The sequence below is a fragment of the Melanotaenia boesemani genome, chromosome 14 (genome assembly GCF_017639745.1).
Source record: "Melanotaenia boesemani isolate fMelBoe1 chromosome 14, fMelBoe1.pri, whole genome shotgun sequence".
In the NCBI taxonomy this organism is placed as follows: domain Eukaryota; kingdom Metazoa; phylum Chordata; class Actinopteri; order Atheriniformes; family Melanotaeniidae; genus Melanotaenia; species Melanotaenia boesemani.
The window spans coordinates 913,454-922,420 of NC_055695.1; positions in this window are offsets into that span (position 1 = coordinate 913,454).

Sequence of the window (8,967 nt, forward strand, 5' to 3'; positions counted from 1 at the left end):
TCATCCAACAACTGGGAGGTTGGCGGTTTGAATCCCACTCCCCCAGGTGATCTGTGGTTCATCTTTTCGTCTACAGGTCCAAGCGTGGTTGGCTGTCCCAGGGCACGCATCATCTACTGATTGGCACCTGCTGAACACCACACATCTCCAGACTGGTCCCTGCCAACACCTGCAGGCTTGAATAGGCCGGGTGTTCCTGTGCTCTGGTGGCAGCTTTGTGATTAGTCTGCTCTGTCCTCAAACTCGGGTTTTTTCCTCTGAATGTGATTCAAGCTGCTGATGGCAATGACTCGCTCTGTGCGAATGTTTGTTTATTTGTAAATAGACTTTACACTTTAACATCTGTAAGCTGTTTTTGTTTGCTAATGTGTTTGGCGTTTCAGTCTTTGCATGTATGCAAAACTAAGATGAAGTGATGTCTTTCTGATCAGCTGGTTCAGCAGTGTATCCTCACAAAACCTCCAGGTGATTAACTGTGTCGGTTATTTTGTTTTTTCCCTTGTAATTCTTTCTCTACTAATACATACTTCGCTTAAAATATACTACTGTTCATATAGTTACGCGACAGGCAGGCAGGTGTCAAGGCTACCAAAACGCCAACAGAAGAAGAAGACACGTGACACTGTCCCATGCTTTCCTCTACACAGAAGTGTCATTGAGTAAAGCGAGTTCTGTTGGTCTATGAAGCCGACAATACAAAGCGAGCAGCTTGTCCCCAAAGGGAATTCTGTTTTAGTTATGTGGACAGACTTGATGACTTTGACCAAGTAATTTTCACAGTTTTATAAAGCTGGCCTGTTAATTTAAAACTAAACTAGTTTTTTGAAGTATTTGTGTCCAAGAAATTATTTTTTTCTATTTTCGCAGTGTTTGTTTTGTTTGCAAATTATGCAAAGTATACTCCCCTTTTATTATCTTTTTTACTGTATAACAGAGTTTACATTTTAAGCCATCTGTGTATGTTCATGGTTAAAAATTATGCAAATATTTACAGAGTAAACCAAGCTGAGTGGGGTAATCGTTTCATTGACTGAAATCGAGGTAAAAGATTCAATTAATTGTGATTTTGATTTTTCTCATAATTGGCCAGTCCTACATGGGAGCGACGGCTGCTGCATCTCCACAGGCCGTAAATGGTAAGGTAGGGTCAGGAGCGAAGGCCCCTGTCCCCACCCAGTCCCCTAGCGTTGATCCAGTTGTTCTTATTCAAGCTGGTGTTGCTAGAGAAGACCTTAATCTTGCCATCTGTATGAAAGAGTTGGACTGAAAAGCCTCCCCGACAAGTTGCTTCCACCCCTGTAAGCCAGCATAAGCTTACTCCTGAACAGTTTGGCACCAGCTGGAAATGCTCTACTGCCCCGTTCAGAGAAAATAAAGTTGATTTTAACTTTAATGCCATCCATCCTTCTTCTGCCGGTTACCTGGAGTCGGGTTGCGGGGGCAGCTGCCTAAGCAGGGAAACCCAGACTTCCCTCTCCCTGGCCACATTCACCAGCTCATCTGGGGGGATCCCGAGGTGTTCCCAGGCCAGCTGTGAGATGTAGTCCGTCCAGCGTGACCTGGTCTTCCCTGGGGCCTCTTTCCGGTGTGACATGCCCACCTCACCAGGGAGGCGTCCAGAAGGCATCCTGATCAGATGCCCGAGCCACCTCATCTGGCTCCTCTCGATGTGGAGGAGCAGCGGCTCTACTCTGAGCCCCTCCCGGATCACCGAGCTTCTCACCCTATCTCTAAGGGAGAGCCCGGCCACCCTGCGGAGAAAACTCATTTCAGCCGCTTGTATTCGCAATCTTGTTCTTTCGGTCACTACTCACAGCTCGTGACCATAGGTGAGGGTAGGAACGTAGATCAACTGGTAGATCAAGAGCTTTGCCTTTTGGCTCAGCTCCTTCTTCACCACGACAGACCGATGCAGAATCCGCATCACTGCAGACGCCACACTGATCCACCTGTCGATCTCCTGCTCCATCCTTCCCTCACTCGTGAACAAGACCCCGAGATATGTGAACTCCTTCACTTGGGGCAGGACCTCATTGCCGACCCGTAGAAGGCACTCCACCCTTTTCTGGCTGAGGACCATGGTCTCGGACTTGGAGGTGCTAATTCTCATTCCAGCCTCTTCACACTCGGCTGTGAATCACTCCAGTGAGAGCTGAAGATCACGGCACGATGAAGCCAACAGAACCACATCATCTGCAAAGAGCAGAGACCAAATCTTGAGGCCACCAAATCGGATCCCCTCAACACCTCGGCTACGCCTAGAAATTCTGTCCATAAAAGTTATGAACAGAATCAATGACAAAGGGCAGCATTGGCGGAGTCCAACCCGCTCTGGAAACAACTGATTTACTGCCAGCGATGCGGACCAAGCTCTGACACAGCCGTCCAGAAGTCATTCTCCATGGCCTCTCCAAACTTCTCCCATGCCCGAGTTTTTGCCTTAGCGACCGCCGAAGCTGTGCTCCGCTTAGCCCGCCAATACCCATCAGCTGCCTCTGGAGTCCCACAGGCCAAAAAGGCCAGATAGGACTCCTTCAGCTTGACGGCATCCCTTACTGCTGGTGTCCACCAACGAATTTGGGGGTTACCGCCACGACAGGAACCGATGACCCTGCGGCCACAGCTGTGGATGGCTGCCTCACCAATAGAGGCACGGAACACAGTCCACTCGGACTCAATGTCCCCCGCCTCACCCGGGACATGGTTGAAGCTCTGCCGGAGATGGAAGTTGAAATTTTTTCTGACAGGGGACTCTGCCAGACATTCCCAGCAGACCCTCACAACACGCTTGGGTCTGCCAGGCCTGACCGGCGTCCTTCCCCACCATCTGAGCCAACTCACCACCAGGTTGTGATCAGTTAACAGCTCCACCCCTCTCTTCACCCGAGTGTCCAAGACATGCATCCACAAGTCCAATGATACGACTACAAAGTCGATCATCGAACTGCGGCCTAGAGTGTCCTGGTGCCAAGTGCACATGTGGACACTCTTATGTCTGAACAAGGTGTTTGTTATGGAGAATCCATGACGAGCACAGAAGTCCAACAGCAAAATACCACTCGGATTCAGATCAGGGGGGCCGTTCCTCCCAATCACGCCCCTCCAGGTCTCGCTGTCATTGCCCATGTGGGCATTGAAGTCCCCCAGCAGAACGAGGGAGTCCCCGGAAGGAGTGCTCTCCAACACCCCCTCCAATGACTCCAAAAAAGGTGGGTACTCTGAACTGCTGCTTGGTGCATAAGCACAAAAAACAGTCAGGACCCGTCCCCCCACCAGAAGGCGGAGGGAGGCTACCCTTTCGTCCACCGGGGTAAACTCTAACGCACAGGCGCCATTTCGGGGTGCAAAGAGCATGCCCACACCTGATCGGCGCCTCTCACCGGGAGCAACTCCAGAATGGAAGAGGGTCCAGCACTTCTCGAGGACAGTGGTTTCAGAGCCCAAGCCGTGCGTTGAGGTGAGTCCAACTATATCTAGCCGGAACCTCTCAACAAACGTGCACCAGCTCAGGCTCCTTCCCTGCCAGAGAGGTGACATTCCACGTCCTTAGAGCTAGCTTCTGCAGCCGAGGATCAGACCACCAGGGTCCCCGCCTCTGGCTGCCTCACACTGCACCCAACCCCTATGGCCCCTCCTGCAGGTGGTGAGCCCACGGGAGAGGGGGCCCATGTCACCCTTTTGGGCTAAGCCCGACTGGACCCGGCAAAGGCCCGGCCACCAAGCGCTTGCCCCAGTGCTTCACCTCCAGGGCTGGCTCCAGAGGGGGTACTGGTGGCCCACGTCCGGGCAAGGGAAACCTGGGATTTGACTCATCATATGGATGTTTTGAGCCCCCGCTTTGTCTACTTTAATGAATTGGAGCGTATTGCTGCGATTCTGAAATAGCCTAAAGATGCCTGGAGCCTGTTAGAATTGCTTTATTTCTACTACCTTGTCTTTCTAAAGTTCTTAAAAAGTTAGTCTATAATAGAATCATGAAACACCTAGATAACAACATTATCTTGCTCGAACACCAGGAAGAAATATTCTGCATATATGGCTCTTTTACAGAAAAATTTACTTCTGCTCTGGAGAAATATGAATACACCCTAGGCATTTTTCAAGATTTATTAAAGGCTTTTGATACGGTTAAATTTTTGATTCCCTTATTGCCAAGGCAAATGCTGGACTCATTCATGTTTCCCACTGGTCTACGTTAAACAGATTACTAATGTCAAGAAATGTAATTTAATTATTTATAATGCAGACAGAGCCAAAATTGAGATCATTGATCATGCACCTGCACAAGTTTCATAAGGAAAGTCTTAGGTGTCTACATTGAAGAGAAGTTCTGCTTTAAGAATCATTGTGAATTTGCTTGTAAGAAGGTTTTTAAATCATTGGGCATTATAAAAAGGGTTAAACAGTATTTTAAAAACAGCACACTCTTAACCTTATATTACAGTTTAATTTACCCTTACATTTCTTACTGTAGGATCATTTGGGCCAGCACTTACCTTTCTTACTTATGATCTATTGAGTTCAGAAACCCTTTGTAAGAATTGCCACCAGTTCTTCTTATTCAGCCTCAACTAAACCGTTATTTAAACAATTGGAACTAGTCTGAATTTATTAGGTTAAGTAGGCTACCAAACAGGGGTTCTTATGTATAAAGTGGTTTAGCGTCTGACATCTCTTCCTCTTTCTTTTCAAAGTTATTTTCAGTCTAACTGTTGCTATTATGCACATTTTACAAGAAGTAAGAATAAATTCCACATTTCTTTCTGTAGGGCCTCTGTTGCTAAATAAAGGCGATACTGTGGAATGACATAAAAAAATCTATCATTCATTCATTATCTTGACTGCTTATTCCATTACGGGTCGCGGGTGAGCAGGAGCCTATCCCAGCATTTTAACAGGTGAGAGGTGAGAGGCAGGTACACCATGGACAGGTCACCAGTCTGTCGCAAACAACCATTCACACACACACACACACACACACTCTCTCCTAGGGAGAATTTAGAATAACCAATTAACCTATCATGCATGTCTCTGGATGGTGGGAGGAAGCCGGAGAACCCACGCATACACGGAGAGAACATGCAAACTCCACACAGAAAGGCCACCACCCTCAAGGTTCGAACCCCCCACCCCCCCCCGCCGCCGACCGGCGACCTTCTTGCTGTGAGGCTGTGGTGCTAACCCAATGCCACCGTGCTGCCCAAAATCTATCATGTTCCTCTTTAAATACGTTTAAGACCAAGCTCAACACATCCTCACTCCACACTCATTATCTGGGATTCCATCGTGAAGAACGTACGGATGAGGGGGGCGCTCACCCTGTCGTTCCCGGGAGCCACTGTTATGGACATCGCCGACAGAATCCCGGGCATCCTGAGGTCCCAGCCGCAGACCAACAGGATCATAATCCACGTCAGCACCAACGATATCTGTAAACAGCAGTCCGAGCTGTTAAAGCTGGATTTCCTCCATCTTTTCACGTTGCTTGGACAATGTCAGGTAAATGTTTTTATCTCTGGCCCCACCCCCACTTGCGGCAGAGGGATAGGCTGCTTCAGCAGGCTGCTCAGCCTCAACACCTGGCTCTCCACCGCCTGTAGTTCCCACAGCCTGGGTTTTATTAACAACTTTGATGCTTTCTGGGAGCCGAGGCATCTTTTTGGGGCTGACGGGCTCCACCTCAACACGCGGGGCTGCCGTCTTCTGTCCGCCAATTTGGCATTTGGTGTGCAGCACTCCTGCTCCCAGCCCACTCATCACACCAAACCCGCTGCACCTGCTGACCTGTCCGTCACGGATTGATGTCCCCCTGGTCCCAGCTCCTACTTACTCAGTTCCACTTTTAACAGCAAAGCTCGCAATACTGGACTTGGACCTAACATTCCTCCACACAGTTCATCAATTCATGTCATCATCACATTCAGAGAGCAACCACACCACCACAAACCATATCATACCGTAAACATCAATAATCTCAGGCCTCTTCCAAAATGTCAACCAGTACCTGCCTCTTCAGTTCAAATGTCACCAGTCACACTCAACATGGCACTTTTAAATATACGCTTTCTGTTAAATAAGTCTTTTATTGTCAATGACCTGATTTTAGACCACAAACTAGACTGTTTGTTTTTAACTGAAACATGGTTGGGTGTGGATGCACCTGTTGTTCTAGCTGAGGCCTCCCCGCCAAATTTTAACTTTTCTTTTTCTATAAGAACTGGTAGGAAAGGTGGTGGCACAGCATCTTTAACCAATAACACTCTCACCACCAAACAGATTTTATTCGCTAATTTTACCACTTTTGAATATCACGCCATTGTTTTTAGCAGCCCTCCAATCTTATGTGTCACTGTTTATAGACCACCCCAAAAATGTGCTGCTTTTATTAATGAGTTTTCAGAATTTTTATCAATCATACACACAACATACAACATGATAATTTTAACCGGTGATTTTAACCTGCACATAAATAATCCTTTAGACCCTGTTTCAAAAGAATTTTTAAACATTCTTAACTATATGGATTTTACTCAACATGTCACGCAGCAGACTCACAACAGAGGACACACACTGGACTTGGTCATTACCTATGGCCTTTCTGCCGGTGTGTCCTCTGTTGTTGACACGGCTCTCTCTGACCACTACTGTGTGTTTTTTAACATCACCGGTTTTATTCAGCGGGAGACCTCGGTGCGAACTGTGAGGAAGCGCTATCTAACCTCTGAAGTGGCTGCAAATTTTATCAAAGTTCTAGATAAATGTCCTCCTGTGATTTTACCTGCACCCTGTGATTTTATTGTTGAACACTTTAACAGTAAACTGAAGACAAGCCTCGACTCTGTTGCTCCACTCACTACAAAAAAGATTTACCCAAAACTTATATCTCCCTGGAGGAATGAGGAGGTTAAAAAACTCAAAAGAAATTGCAGGGCTGCAGAAAGGAGATGGAGGAAAAATAAAATGACAATAAATTATCAGATATTTTGTGAGCAACTTAAAATTTACAATAACGCACTAAGGAACTCAAGAAACATGTACTTCACAAAAATAATCAGTAACAATAAAAATAATCCCAAGGTTCTTTTTTCCACCATCGATCACCTATGTAACCCTGATTTTAACAGCTCCCAGGGAACCCCCAGCAACTCTCTCTGTGAGCAGTTTGCAGACCACTTCAGAGGTAAAATCAGTGCCATCAGATGTGGTATTTTATCCAACCAGAACACGAACACATCTGAGTGCTTCTTTTACCCGAGGAGACACTGGACAGTTTTGTCCTGGTTAATGCTGAGATCCTTGATAAAGTTTTCTCCACAGTAAAACCACCACATGTCTTTTAGACCCAGTTCCCACTTCACTTTTTAAATCATTTTATGGATTTTTTAAAGACGAGCTTTTATGCATGATAAATTGCTCTCTTCAGATGGGCGTTTTCCCTGCAGCCTTTAAAACGGCGGTGGTGAGGCCTCTTCTGAAGAAGAGCAATTTGGATTGTAATGATTTTAATAACTATAGACCTGTATCCAACTTTCCATTTTTAAGTAAAATTCTAGAAAAACTGTTTTTTATTCAGCTTAATGATTTTTTAAATAGTAGAAATATCCTTGAGATATATCAGTCTGGATTTAGGGTGAACCACAGCACAGAGACTGCTCTCCTGAAGGTTTTAAATGATTTTAGGATTAACTGTGACTCACAGAACCTCTCAGTCTTGGTGCTACTGGATCTTAGCGCAGCATTTGACACAGTAGACCACACTATTCTTTTAAACAGACTGAAACACCTGGTGGGCCTCTCTGGTGCTGTTCACAACTGGTTCACTTCCTATCTCACAGACAGAACTTACATGGTAAGTTTGGATACATGCTCCTCTAAGATCCATAAAATGACATGTGGTGTGCCTCAAGGGTCAGTTTTAGGCCCTGTTCTTTTTAATTTGTATATGCTCCCTCTTGGCAGCATCATCAGGAGGCATGGAGTAAACTTCCACAGTTATGCTGATGATACTCAGCTGTACATCTCCATGTCTCCTGATGACACGAGACCAATGGACGCCCTTTTCAACTGTATTTTAGATATCAAATCCTGGATGGCAGAAAACTTTTTACAGCTTAACCAGGACAAGACTGAAGTTTTAGTCATTGGTCCTGAGGCTCAGAGAGACAAACTCTTAGCTAAATTACAGGCATGCGCATTAAACCCATCATCACAAGTAAAAAACCTGGGCGTTATTTTTGACTCTGAGCTTGGTTTTATTCCACATATTAAACATGTTACTAAAATAGGATTTTATCACCTAAAAACATAGCCAGAGTCCGTCCCATTCTCTCTCGGGCCAACACGGAGATGCTGATGCATGCTTTTATCACCAGTCGTATTGACTACTGTAATGCCCTGCTCTCTGGTCTTCCCAAAAAGAGTATTGCACCTCTACAACTCCTACAGAACTCAGCTGCTCGTGTGCTGACGAAGACCAGAGGGCGGGCCCACATTACACCGGTTTTAGAATCACTGCATTGGCTTCCCGTGTGTTTCAGGATCAATTTTAAGGTTCTCTTATTGGTTTTTAAATGTCTTAATGGTCTTGGGCCTTCTTATCTTTCAGATTTGCTTTTACCTTATGAACCCTCGCGGCCCCTGAGGTCTTCCGGTACTGGCCTCCTGACTGTACCTAAAGTCAGGACACATACTCATGGAGAGGCAGCTTTCCAGTGGTATGGTCCTCGTCTGCGGAACAGCCTGCCGGAGGAGCTCAGGGCTGCAGAGAACGTTAATGTTTTTAAGAGCAGGCTCAAGACCCACCTTTTTAATTTAGCTTTTACTTAATATTTATTCATTTTATTTTTATTTATTTTATTCCCCTAGCCTATTTATTTTTCTATGTTAACCCATTTTTATTTTATTCTATGCTTTTATTCTATTTATATTATTTTTAGGTTATTTCTCCAGTGTTTCCTCGGAGGGGGC